Here is a 14,417-nt window from a genome sequence, read left to right as displayed (position 1 = left end):
AAAGAAGACGTTGCCCATACCAAATCTGGTTTAGCAAATTGTGTGTGCTGCCCTGGGCCCCTGGCAGGAAGGACAGAGTTTAAAATGTGAGAGGTTTTTTCTTCTAGACGGCCTTTGACATCCAGGCCGAACAGTTCAGCCCACGTTTGGGGTACTCTGACACTGTTGGTCTGAGGGGGTGTTGTGCTCTTGCCCTTGTGGCTGCAGTGTCTTGGAACCACAGTCTTTTTCCTTGTGTGTCGTTTTCAATGAGTGCCATATCTCCATTGACAGAATCAAAGTAAGAGCCTGGGATGAAGATCATGATCTAAAATTCCACATGAAGCTGCATTGCAAAATGGAATTGGATGACTTTGCAGGAGAGGCAAACCATTATTACAGCAAGAACCCTCACCGGTGAGATGAGCGTCTGGTACAACCTCGGTATGTAACTCACTCTTTCAATTTCACATCCTGAAGCATCTCCCTTGCTTGGGGTTCTGTCAGAGCCATGCATGCCTCTTGTGTGCTAGAAACCTCTTGGGGTTAACTCCACAGTTGAAAAATGATGAGTTTTTGCTTGCATCTCTTTGGAAGTGATGGGTGGAGAGTTGTTTGGTCAGACTAGAGATTCCCAACTCGTTGGGTGTTGTTGGCTCTTTGGGATTTGTGACATTCCCATCCTCCTAAATGGCATAAATGTTGCAATAGCATGTAGTGCTACTGTCAATGTAGTATTTTAAATGTATGCAGAATTTCATTTATTTACAAGGTTTCTGTGCCGCCTCTTCAGAGTCCTGCTCGAGGCAGCTCACCAGTAAAATCACCCTAATATTCCAACAAGCCATTAAAAGCCAGCCACTGGACATAAGCAGCATAAGACCTATCCATAAAGCAGAATCAGACCATTAAAAATCTGGCAAACCCACCCACCTACCCACCCCTTAAAAAGCATGGACAAACTTGTGTGTTTTAGCCTGACGCCTAAAAGAAAGTGAAGCAGGTGCCAGACAAGCCTCAAGGAGGAGGGCATTCAGAACATGCCCCAAACAGGTGTCGATTTACTAATACATTTTATCTTTGTGGTGGATTTTAATTATTGTAGATAGCTTTGGGAGCCAATATTGGCAGAAAATTGGATATTAAAGACTAAGTGGCCTTAAGCAAATCACTTCCAGCTTTTCTTAAAGAATATTTGCTTCAAAGTTTTCTCAAGGCTTGGGCATCTCATTGTAAAAGGAAAAAAAGGAAAAAAAATAATTGTTCAGAGCATCATGCTAAATCAGGATTTCTTTCTCAAGAATGAAGAGTGAAAAGTGGCTTGGAAGGCTTGATTTAAAGGAAAATCAAAAAGAGTCCAGTAGCACCTTTAAGAGTAACCAAGTTTATTGTAGCATAAGCTTTCGAGAATCAAGTTCTTTTCGTCAGATGCATGGTACAGAAACTGGTCAAATATAGAAGAGGAGGGGAGGAGAGAGAAGATGCAATTGGGGGGGGGAGAGAGGGAGGGTGCAACCAAAACATTCCTTTGCTAGTAAATGTACAGTGCAATCCTATGGAGAGTTACTCCAGTCTAAGGCCATTGACTTCAATGGGCTTAGACCGGTGTAACTCTGTGTAGGATTGCACTGGTAAACATCTCCTTTTGGTGTTGGGATCAGTTGGCTTGTGTGAGGCTTCAAAGGAGTTTGCCTTGTTAGTTTGTGGCAGCAAAACAGCTAGACCATCCAATTTCAATGCAGTATAATTGTTCAGAGCATCATGCTAAATCAGGATTTCTTTCTCAAGAATGAAGAGGCTATTTTGAGACAATTTTCTATTGATAAAAAAGTGGCTTGGAAGGCTTGATTTAGAGGGAGGAGCTTCATTTAGTCCAGACGTCAGTGCTTCATTTTGTGCAAACACTGAATTGTGGTCGAAGGCTTTCACGGCCGGAGAATGATGGTTGTTGTGGATTTTTCGGGCTGTATAGCTGTGGTCTTGGCATTGTAGTTCCTGACGTTTCGCCAGCAGCTGTGGCTGGCATCTTCAGAGTTGTAGCACCCAAAGACAGAGTTGTGGCTGTGAGCCACATGTGAGCATTTTTCCAGGTCATTGAACTGCAAATGCTTTGTCTACTCATGTACACAAGCAAGCTGTGTCTACCTCCTCTTTTTAATTCAAAGCAATACGAGTAATGGAAGAATTTTAGTTTTATATTTCCCTTGCCCTTTTAGGGATAAATCCTTCTAGAGAATTGGTTTTATGCAATATTTAAATGAATTTAACATTCAGGACCTGAGTGTGGTTTGCTCTTGTTGCCTTGTCAGGAATGTGAGAGTGTTCTCCTTTTTGTCTACTATCACCAAGGTGCTGCCACGTGTCTTGCTTAGGCAAGCCTTCTTTTTAGGGCTCCCCGTAGTGTTCAGGTTCATGGGTGTGTGCTGCTTTGAGGGTTCATTTAGAGTAATGGGAGTTAGCTTTGGAGGCAAAAGCTGACCAGGCCACTGCATGTTACTAAATTCTTTTTTGTGAAGCTTGCAAATATCCCTGATTGGTTTAAAGGCCATTATATTCTCTGGTGTTGAGTGGGGGGAGGGGAGAAGTGGAGCAAAGCACATGCGGTATGCTGGAAAGGCAGTGAACTTCAGCCTAAAAAGGCTTCCATGTGAGACTCTTCAGACTTGTCAGAGAAGCTTGACCAAAGGGTGGTTTGGTGTTATGTGTTTTTAATTCTGCCTTGTGTTGTATAAATCCTAGGCTGCTTGTTAATGGGGGCGTTGTGTGTGCCTGTTTGACATCCATTGATTATTTTGGTCTCTGTGTTAGGGCAGTGGTGTTCAGTGTGGGACAGGTTGACACATGTGCCAGGCAGTGACTGTTCGTGGGACTCAGCAGCCCTAACCAAAGCATCTGAATGTGTTCCACGATGGGGAAATCAGGTGGCCAACACTGATCAGCTCGTGGCTGTCTTGATCTGCAGAGAGAGGCCAAGCTAAGGGGGAAGATTGGGTGCTCAGTGACCTTCTGGGGTGTGCCTTCTGAGTTCTTGGCTAAGGTGGACTGGTGTGAAGCTTTGAGCAATTAATTTGTTTTACTTGTTGATGTTTTCTTAAAACTGGACACCATTAAGTAAGACACACAAGGCGCATTTCTCTTTCCTCAAATATCCTCTGTTCTAGTTAATAACCTCACTGTTGGTGGTGCTGGTGAAGAAAGTGCCTCCTAGTTCTTTAATTTCAGAGTCCATATTAGAGCTGCTAAGCATTGGAGGCGGTCAGAAAATAAGACCCTTTGGAGGACGTAGTTTGTAAGTAAATTTTGAAAAGAGCTAATTTCTACTAAAAAATACCAAGCGGTGTCATATATGGCCTTGATTCAGGCTTGCAGATAAAATGTGAGCAAAAGCTCCCATTACAATGTGCTGTAGATCCAGGACATGTATAGATTTGTTCAGCAAACGTGGCTGTTCGGTAAAGACTGTCAACCATGTTTGAAACACTGTCCTGACCCACAATACTACAGAGAGTTACTGTTCCCCCCCCCCCAATAAATGTGAGTAATATGTATGGTACCTTGACATGGATAGCGCAGGCAAGCCCCACCTCTTCAGATCTTGGACATTCAGCAGGGTTAGCCTCGGTTACTAATTGGGTGAGAGACTTCCAAAGAAGACCTAAATCACTATGCAGACTCCAGCACCATCAGTCAGCTACGAATTGCTAGCGCTGTCCACCACCACCAGTATGCACACCGTTCCAGGTGTCCCAGCAGCATTCGTTCTCAGACCTGGCAAGGAAGCATTGTAAAGTGTGAAAACATTGTCCTGAGTGAGAGGGGGGAAAAAGATGCGGGATTTCTGAAAATAAAACATTTCCAGAATTTCTCTGCAAAACATTTGGATGCTCTAAACAGAATGTGATCTGTTTTAGCACATTTGTTTTGACTTTCATTTAGTAAACCTTTAAATATACCCCATGTTCATTTTATGCCCCCTAGCAACAAATTCTTGAACTGAAATATTTGATTATGGAAAAAAACAGTGTGTTTTATTTTTTACATTTACATTCAAACTTTATCTGGAAATTATTGTTATTCGAGTAATACTTGTAAAGTTTAAGGCAATATTGCATGCACTTCTGTTACATTGTTTAAATCTTTGAAAAAAATTGATTGATTTGGGGCGTGCTAAAATTGATTAACACTAACTTTAGCACACCACAAAACGAGCATAAAAAGTTTCCTACTCATCTGTTTCAACAGAATGCAACCGTCTTGTAGGGAGGCCTCTGTTGGACTCTCACCCTCCTCAGCATCATTCGCATTGCTTGTTAGTTCCATATCAGGTCGGTGATCGAAGTATCCCATTTGCCATGTGAGATGAGACATAGATAAAAATCTGAATTTCAGTTTTGATTTGACTTGTGCAGCAGCCAGTTTAAAAACTTGATTTTTTAATTTGGATTATTGTATGCGTTTGTGCCACTGCGCCCCATTTTCAAGTCAATAAAACATACCTGTACACACTCATACATTCTTTCTAGGGATAGTCATGTAGAAACATTAATCTCAACTTGGACACTGCCGAACTTGCTTAATACTGTGTTGGCAGTGGCATTCGTTCACTGTTGTTAGTTTGATGAAACAATGAATCTTTAGTCATGGAAAATTTGCTGTAGAAAACTAAATACCACAAAATTTTCTGCCCTACATCTTTTGAAAATACATGCATAAATGGGATCTGGGACTGCAGAATAAAATATCAGTTCTTAATACTAGAATGGTGACTAACAGCCCAGCATTGATGTGCCAACCCAGTGACGTTAAACTTCTTGAGTTGTGAGCACCTCGTACTGTTCAGATGTCATAGACTGAAGTTTTGTGTAACTAAGAGCTTAACTCAAATCCTTTCAGAAGCTCATAGAAGAATTTAAAAATACAGGCATAGAATATTTGACTGTGAAGACCTGAATTCAAATTTATATTAAGGCACTATATTGGGCTCACTATAGACCTTGGGGAGAATCTCTCCTTGTCTTTATTACCTCACAGCGTTGTTGTGAAGGTAAAGCAAGATAACCTCATGAGTTAGGGGAATATACAACACAACAATCAAAGAAGAGTGGCGGAGACTTAAAAATTGTGCCTTAAAAAGTGTAATTTTTGCAAGTTCTGTAATCTTTGTAAGCCTGTATAACAACAACAACAATAACAATAACATAGGATTTATATACCACCCCTCAGGACAACTTTACACCACTCAGAGCGGTGTACAAAGTATGTTGCTATTGTCCCCACAACAATCGCCCTGTGAGGTAGGTGGTGCTGAGAGAGCTCTGAAAGAGCTGTGACTGACCCAAGGTCACCCAGCTGGCTTCAAGTGGAACCAAATCCACACGCTTAACCAATACCACAAACTGGTTGTGCCTGGTTGGCATGATCAAATGTGTTGTTTTACCTGCTCTGTTTTCTTCTCAATATGGCACACAGCCTGCTTTCTCTTTAGAACCACAAAAGATCCCCCCGGCAGCTAACAGAAATAGAAGTGCAACATTAAAAATGCATGTTGCTTTGTTTTTTGTAAAATGTACTGTTCTGTACTTGGCTTGGCATAGTTTTTATCCTTCTGCTGTCGAGATCAGCTTGTATGCATTGCAGCACGTGAGTTCAATTTCATATTTTATCAATGCTCTTGACTCTGTTGTACTGGCATATATGACGTGGTTGGAATTAGGCAAATACACAGACATTGCCATGCAGTGGTTTCCACCCATAGTTACAAGAAAACTAGTTATTTTTCAAACCCGAGAGAATTCTTCCTTGGCTAAATGGCATAGCTGGTTTGGGGAAGGATATGTTGTTCATTGTCTCTCTGAAAGCATCAAACCTCTTTATTGTTTAAATGTCTAGCTGTACAAAGTACTTTACAATTCTTGCTCTACAGCATTGATGGTGGTTTCACTATCAAGATGCACAATTGAAGCTAATTTCTCAGAGCTTTGTAGCTTAGTGAGCATATGAATGCTTGCCTCTGAAGATGGGGACTCTCACTTGTATTGTTTTTGTCAAATTTAATGCTTTCCTTGGAGGATTACGTAGGGGTCACACGTGTTCTCCCTTCCAAGGGCTCTTGCCAAACTAAACCTGCAACAGAACTGCATCAGGTACCTTCAGACCATTCCGTAGCCCTAATTATTGCATTGCTCAAATGTAATTTTTCCTGCATTCTTTCTCTAGTAAAGATTGTACATGTAGCTTTCAAATGCACAAATCTTTTCCTTTTATAAGTTAGTGTTGGCTTTTTTTACTTAACAGCTGGCTTCTCTGCTTCTTCTAGAATAGTAAAAGCAGACAGCAGATATTCTTTTTGGTAGTGGTTAGGTTTTTTTTAAATCTATAAGGGTAATATTTTAAAAGGAGGGGGTATTTTATTTCTCCTCTTACTGTTTGTAGTGAATGGCTAGTATGGGATAGTTGTAAAGTAGGTACAATTAAGAAGAAAGACTCACTGGAAAATGCAGTAATGCTAGGGAATGTGCAAGACAGTGGGAGAAGAGGAAGAACTAAAAGGAAATGGCTTGGCTCAATAAAGGAAGCCTCTTCCACTAGTTTGCAAGATCTGACCAACTCAATTAACAATAGTACGTTTTGGAGGTCCTTCCTTCATAGGGTTGCCATCGGTCGGAAGTGACTTGATGGCACATAACGCACATTTGTAAGCACCAACTTGGGTTGATAGCATCGGTTACTGCTTGTGTTTTTAAACTTGGACAGTAAATAAATTCAAAGTTTATTTGCAGTGGTAATTTTTTTTCTTTGTAGGAGAAATTGTATCCCTTTCTCTTGATTCTTGTGAGCATTGTGTCCAATTTTCTGGTCTTGTAAAACTTATTGCAGCCTACTGTGTTATTGCAATCAGCATCATTGCAAGGGTTTGTGCAAATTAAATGGCAATGTTTTTTGTTTTTAAATGCTCTCTGCCCCAAACAAGGAAGGCAAATGTCTTCATTTTAGCCTGGATTTTTGACAGGATTTTGTCAACTATTATTTGCACTCTTCTCTGTTTTTGAATCTGAACCCTTTTCTGAGAAGAAATTGCATCTTGGAGGTAGGAGCACAACCGTGACAGTGAGATTGCGGTCATTTGTGAAGGGACCTGTGGTCAGGCCTCGAGCCAGGAAACCCTTTTCTATCACTAATATATATTTATGACACTTTAATTACACTCCCTCTTGGCAGTGTTTTTCTACCCGTCCTAATAATGGGCTGTCGAAATAGCAAAGCACCGCAAGAATAGAATTCAGAAGAGATTTTTATGGATTTATCAGGCAGAGTAATTTTAACATGCTCCCCCCCCGCCCCCGAGGGTCGGCCTACAAGTCTTAATATTTATACCAGCTAACTTTTGCCTTTCAGGATACAGAACTTGGTTGGAGGAGGGGACGTCCTTTTGGATTTTATCCACGGCCTGCTAACTGCTACTTTCAGCCATGGAGTCGGTAAATACTTTGCTGTCTTTTTACTTAAGCACTTTCTCCTTGATCAGTGTAATAATTTATATAAAAGTGTATATGAAATGAAGATACAGATATGATAGTGATGCGCTCTCCATTCTTCAATACAAATATTTGAATAGAACTTGAGAGAATGGCTGAGTTGGAATTGAGAAAAAAGTAAAATATTTGGGTATTGTTTTGAAAATATGAATTGTATGTTGTATCAAAATAATTATATTAAGAACTGGAATGAAATTATAAGCGATCTAGTGAGATGGGAGAAAATCAACTTGTCAATTTTGGGGGAAAAGGAGCCATGATTAAATTGAAAGTTTTACCCACAATGTTATTTTTATTCTAGACAATTCTGGTTTTGACAATGAAAGCACCCTACCACATACGAATACAAATATTTCTTGCTGCTTGGAGGAAGTTGGAAGGGATCTCCAGGGTCATCTAGTCCAACCCCTTGCGTAATGCAGGAAGTTCACAACTAACCCTCCTACACCCCGAGTGAACCCTGCTCCATGCCCAGAAGACGGCAAAAAACATCCTGGATTCCTGGCCAAACTGGCTTGGAGAAAATTGCTTCTTGACTCCCAAATGGTGATTGACATCTCCCTGGGCATGTAAGAAAGGGCCACGAGAACTATGCACTGATGCAACCCTTCCTGCCCTCCCCCTCATGCTCTGCTTTGGTTCATAGAATCAGCATTGCTGTCAGAGGGCCATTTAGCCTCTGCTTAGATGATTTGAACCTGATTTCATGTAGATATTGTGGAGGAAGGCATTTTTGCTAATTTGCATTTTAATGGATTTTGTAGTCTGCTTTAAGAGTTATATGAAAACGCTATAAAAATCTTCCCAGTAACGATTTTGATCAAGAAGCTCAAGTGCAATGATTCCACTTCAGTAAGTGCCACTTTTTAGAGCACCCTGTTTCACTTCTGTTCTTTGAAATAAGGTTCAAAGCAAGGTGTGCTGAGCGAGGTGTGTCTGCTGCTCAGACTGTCCAAAAGACCCTCTGCTTGGACAACAGTCTTAAGCAGAGACATTGTGATTTCATCTGATGGTTGTGAGGCTGTCCAAAGAAAAAATAGAGGGGGAAGATGGTCCAAACAACATTCCCAGTGGTATTAGGCCGTGTCCTGTATAGTGATTTTTTTGAGTCTCCAGCTTTTGATTGATTGCCTGCAGCTGTTTATTTTTAATGAGTTTATTGCTATGTTTCAGTTTGGATTTTATCTAAGCTTTACAGTTTGCTTCTTTTTCATGCTGAATGCGAGTAGAGCAGTGAGAGGCAGTTTTAGTGTGCAGGGACACCCTGAAACTTATCTCACTGCTGCTATAGCAATCTGTAAGAGAGGCAGCATTAATCAGTGCTCCCTCCACTCATGAATATGCCTTTTTACACACTGAGAACATATTGCAGGCAAAACTTTGTGAAGAGGCAGGTTAGTGTCCAGGGAGACACTGAACACTCTCTCACTGCTCTATTAGCATTCTGCGCGAAAAAGAGCATTGCAAAAAGACTCATGGCATAACAGAGAGGCAGTGTAGTACAGTGGTTAGTGTCCTTCCCTCAGTTCTGCCACGGTGCAATTCTCTCCCCTCCCATAGTGGGTTTGGACATACTGAAAACTTACTGCAGGCAGGATTGTGGGAGGGACAGTGAGGGAAGGACACTAACCACTGTACCACACTGCCTGTCTCTTATGCCATGAGCGGGAGAAGCCTTTTTGCAATGCTTCTTTTTCATGCTGAATGCTAGTAGAGCAGTGAGAGACAGTTTTAGTGTGCAGGGACACCCTGAAACTTATCTCACTGCTGCTCTAGCAATCTGTAAGAGAGGCAGCATTAATCAGTGCTCCCTCCACTCATGAATATGCCTTTTTACACACTGAGAACATATTGCAGGCAAAACTTTGTGAAGAGGCAGGTTAGTGTCCAGGGAGACACTGAACACTCTCTCACTGCTCTATTAGCATTCTGCGCGAAAAAGAGCATTGCAAAAAGACTCATGGCATAACAGAGAGGCAGTGTAGTACAGTGGTTAGTGTCCTTCCCTCAGTTCTGCCACGGTGCAATTCTCTCCCCTCCCATAGTGGGTTTGGACATACTGAAAACTTACTGCAGGCAGGATTGCGGGAGGGACAGTGAGGGAAGGGCACTAACCACTGTACCACACTGCCTCACTCCTATGCCATGAGCGGGAGAAGCCTTTTTGCAATGCTTCTTTTTCATGCTGAATGCTAGTAGAGCAGTGAGAGACAGTTTTAGTGTGCAGGGACACCCTGAAACTTATCTCACTGCTGCTCTAGCAATCTGTAAGAGAGGCAGCATTAATCAGTGCTCCCTCCACTCATGAGTATGCCTTTGGACGCACTCAGAACTTATTGCAGGCAAAACTTTGTGAAGAGGCAGGTTAGTGTCCAGGGAGACACTGAACACTCTCTCACTGCTCTATTAGCATTCTGCGCGAAAAAGAGCATTGCAAAAAGACTCATGGCATAACAGAGAGGCAGTGTAGTACAGTGGTTAGTGTCCTTCCCTCAGTTCTGCCACGGTGCAATTCTCTCCCCTCCCATAGTGGGTTTGGACATACTGAAAACTTACTGCACGCAGGATTGTGGGAGGGACAGTGAGGGATGGACACTAACCACTCTACCACACTACCTCTCTCTTATGCCATGAGCGGGAGAAACCTTTTTGCAATGCTCCTTTTTCATGCTGAATGCTAGTAGAGCAGTGAGAGACAGTTTTAGTGTGCAGGGACACCCTGAAACTTATGTCACTGCTGCTCTAGCAATCTGTAAGAGAGGCAGCATTAATCAGTGCTCCCTCCACTCATGAGTATGCCTTTGAACGCTCTCAGAACATATTGCAGGCAAAACTTTGTGAAGAGGCAGGTTAGTGTCCAGGGAGACACTGAACACTCTCTCACTGCTCTATTAGCATTCTGCGCGAAAAAGAGCATTGCAAAAAGACCCATGGCATAACAGAGAGGCAGTGTAGTACAGTGGTTAGTGTCCTTCCCTCAGTTCTGCCACGGTGCAATTCTCTCCCCTCCCATAGTGGGTTTGGACATACTGAAAACTTACTGCAGGCAGGATTGTGGGAGGGACAGTGAGGGAAGGGCACTAACCACTGTACCACACTGCCTCTCTCTTATGCCATGAGCGGGAGAAGCCTTTTTGCAATGCTTCTTTTTCATGCTGAATGCTAGTAGAGCAGTGAGAGACATTTTTAGTGTGCAGGGGCACACTGAAACTTATCTCACTGCTGCTCTAGCAATCTGTAAGAGAGGCAGCATTAATCAGTGCTCCCTTCACTCATGAATATGCCTTTTTACACACTGAGAACATATTGCAGGCAAAACTTTGTGAAGAGGCAGGTTAGTGTCCAGGGAGACACTGAACACTCTCTCACTGCTCTATTAGCATTCTGCGCGAAAAAGAGCATTGCAAAAAGACTCATGGCATAACAGAGAGGCAGTGTAGTACAGTGGTTAGTGTCCTTCCCACAGTTCTGCCACGGTGCAATTCTCTCCCCTCCCATAGTGGGTTTGGACATACTGAAAACTTACTGCAGGCAGGATTGGGGGAGGGACAGTGAGGGAAGGACACTAACCACTGTACCACACTGCCTGTCTCTTATGCCTTGAGCCGGAGAAGCCTTTTTGCAATGCTCCTTTTTCATGCTGAATGCTAGTAGAGCAGTGGGAGACAGTTTTAGTGTGCAGGGGCACACTGAAACTTATCTCACTGCTGCTCTAGCTATCTGTAAGAGAGGCAGCATTAATCAGTGCTCCCTCCACTCATGAGTATGCCTTTGGACGCACTCAGAACATATTGCAGGCAAAACTTTGTGAAGAGGCAGGTTAGTGTCGAGGGAGACACTGAACACTCTCTCACTGCTCTATTAGCATTCTGCGCGAAAAAGAGCATTGCAAAAAGACTCATGGCATAACAGAGAGGCAGTGTAGTACAGTGGTTAGTGTCCTTCCCACAGTTCTGCCACGGTGCAATTCTCTCCCCTCCCATAGTGGGTTTGGACATACTGAAAACTTACTGCAGGCAGGATTGTGGGAGGGACAGTGAGGGAAGGACACTAACCACTGTACCACACTGCCTGTCTCTTATGCCTTGAGCCGGAGAAGCCTTTTTGCAATGCTCCTTTTTCATGCTGAATGCTAGTAGAGCAGTGGGAGACAGTTTTAGTGTGCAGGGGCACACTGAAACTTATCTCACTGCTGCTCTAGCTATCTGTAAGAGAGGCAGCATTAATCAGTGCTCCCTCCACTCATGAGTATGCCTTTGGACGCACTCAGAACATATTGCAGGCAAAACTTTGTGAAAAGGCAGGTTAGTGTCGAGGGAGACACTGAACACTCTCTCACTGCTCTATTTGCATTCTGCGCAAAAAAGAGAATTGCAAAAAGACTCATGGCATAACAGAGAGGCAGTGTAGTACAGTTGTTAGTGTACTTCCCTCAGTTCTGCCACGGTGCAATTCTCTCCCCTCCCATAGTGGGTTTGGACATACTGAAAACTTACTGCAGGCAGGATTGTGGGAGGGACAGTGAAGGAAGGGCACTAACCACTGTACCACACTGCCTGTCTCTTATGCCACGAGCGGGAGAAGCCTTTTTGCAATGCTTCTTTTTCATGCTGAATGCTAGTAGAGCAGTGAGAGACAGTTTTAGTGTGCAGCTGCACACTGAAACTTATCTCACTGCTGCTCTAGCAATCTGTAAGAGAGGCAGCATTAATCAGTTATCCCTCCACTCGTGAGTATGCCTTTGGACGCACTCAGAACATATTGCAGGCAAAACTTTGTGATGAGGCAGGTTAGTGTCCAGGGAGACACTGAACACTCTCTCACTGCTCTATTAGCATTCTGCGCGAAAAAGAGCATTGCAAAAAGACTCATGGCATAACAGAGAGGCAGTGTAGTACAGTGGTTAGTGTCCTTCCCTCAGTTCTGCCACGGTGCAATTCTCTCCCCTCCCATAATGGGTTTGGACATACTGAAAACTTACTGCAGGCAGGATTGTGGGAGGGACAGTGAGGGAAGGACACTAACTACTGTACCACACTGCCTCTCTCTTATGCCATGAGCCGGAGAAGCCTTTTTGCAATAATTCTTTTTCATGCTGAATGCTAGTAGAGCAGTGAGAGACATTTTTAGTGTGCAGGGGCACACTGAAACTTATCTCACTGCTGCTCTAGCAATCTGTAAGAGAGGCAGCATTAATCATTGCTCCCTCCACTCATGAGTATGCCTTTGGACGCACTGAGAACATATTGCAGGCAAAACTTTGTGAAGAGGCAGGTTAGTGTCCAGGGAGACACTGAACACTCTCTCACTGCTCTATTAGCATTCTGCGCGAAAAAGAGCATTGCAAAAAGACTCATGGCATAACAGAGAGGCAGTGTAGTACAGTGGTTAGTGTCCTTCCCTCAGTTCTGCCACGGTGCAATTCTCTCCCCTCCCATAGTGGGTTTGGACATACTGAAAACTTACTGCAGGCAGGATTGTGGGAGGGACAGTGAGGGAAGTGCACTAACCACTGTACCACACTGCCTCTCTCTTATGCCATGAGCGGGAAAAGCCTTTTTGCAATGCTTCTTTTTCATGCTGAATGCTAGTAGAGCAGTGAGAGACAGTTTTAGTGTGCAGGGGCACACTGAAACTTATCTCACTGCTGCTCTAGCAATCTGTAAGAGAGGCAGCATTAATCAGTGCTCCCTCCACTCATGAATATGCCTTTTTACACACTGAGAACATATTGCAGGCAAAACTTTGTGAAGAGGCAGGTTAGTGTCCAGGGAGACACTGAACACTCTCTTACTGCTCTATTAGCATTCTGCGCGAAAAAGAGCATTGCAAAAAGACTCATGGCATAACAGAGAGGCAGTGTACTACAGTGGTTAGTGTCCTTCCCTCAGTTCTGCCACGGTGCAATTCTCTCCCCTCCCATAGTGGGTTTGGACATACTGAAAACTTACTGCAGGCAGGATTGTGGGAGGGACAGTGAGGGAAGGACACTAACCACTGTACCACACTGCCTGTCTCTTATGCCATGAGCGGGAGAAGCCTTTTTGCAATGCTTCTTTTTCATGCTGAATGCTAGTAGAGCCGTGAGAGACAGTTTTAGTGTGCAGGGGCACACTGAAACTTATCTCACTGCTGCTCTAGCAATCTGTAAGAGAGGCAGCATTAATCAATGCTCCCTCCACTCATGAGTATGCCTTTGGACACCCTCCGAACTGCTAGAACAGCAGTGAGTTAAGGTTCCTTGTTTCCTTGCAAACTAAAACTTTCTCTCCTAAAATCCTGCCTTCAGTATGTTTTTAGTGTGTGCACATCCCCTGTGTGTGTGTGGGGGGGGGATAAATGCAGCCTGGCAGGACTGAGGGAAGGACACTAACCACTGTACGACACTGACTCTCTGTTATGCCATGAGCAGGAAAATTCTTTTTGTAATGCTCTTTTTCATGCAGAACACTGAGAAAATTTTCAATGTGTCCTTGGACGCTAACCATTATATCAAGCTGCCTCCTCATTCAGCCATTAATGGAGGAAGAATTTCTTAGTGCTGCTTTTCTTCCAGAATGCTAGAACAGCAGAGAGTTTAAGTTCCCGTGTGTCCTTGCACACTAAAACTGTCCCTCCTACAATCCTGCCTGCAACAAGTTTGTAGTATGTCCAAAGCTCCTGTGTGTGTGTGGGGGGGGGGAGATTTGCAGCCTGGCAGAACTGAGGGAAGGACACTAACCACTGTACAACACTACCTTTCTGTTATGCCATGGGTGGAAAAGTTTTTTTGCATGCAGAATGCTAGTAGAACTGTGAGAGAATTTTCAACGTTTCCTTGGACAATAACCACTATACAACCCTGCCTCTTCATTAAGCCATGAGTGGAGGGAGAATTTATTAATGCAATAAGTTTTTATTATG

The 14,417-nt window shown here is 43.3% G+C and overlaps 1 long non-coding RNA gene across 1 annotated transcript in view; it reads left to right on the top strand.

The window, feature by feature from the left end:
* The first annotated feature begins 316 nt into the window (after positions 1 to 316).
* LOC129333806 (uncharacterized) overlaps positions 317 to 14,417 on the top strand; it is a 31,573-nt gene continuing 17,472 nt past the window's right edge. Inside the window, exons 1-2 of the long non-coding RNA XR_008597454.1 lie at positions 317 to 423; positions 7,375 to 7,457. This is a non-coding gene — a long non-coding RNA (uncharacterized LOC129333806). The remainder of the gene's footprint in view (positions 424 to 7,374; positions 7,458 to 14,417) is intronic.

This window comes from Eublepharis macularius, chromosome 1 (genome assembly GCF_028583425.1).
Source record: "Eublepharis macularius isolate TG4126 chromosome 1, MPM_Emac_v1.0, whole genome shotgun sequence".
Taxonomy (NCBI): Eukaryota; Metazoa; Chordata; class Lepidosauria; order Squamata; family Eublepharidae; genus Eublepharis; species Eublepharis macularius.
This window is presented reverse-complemented; position numbering and strand designations above follow the sequence as displayed.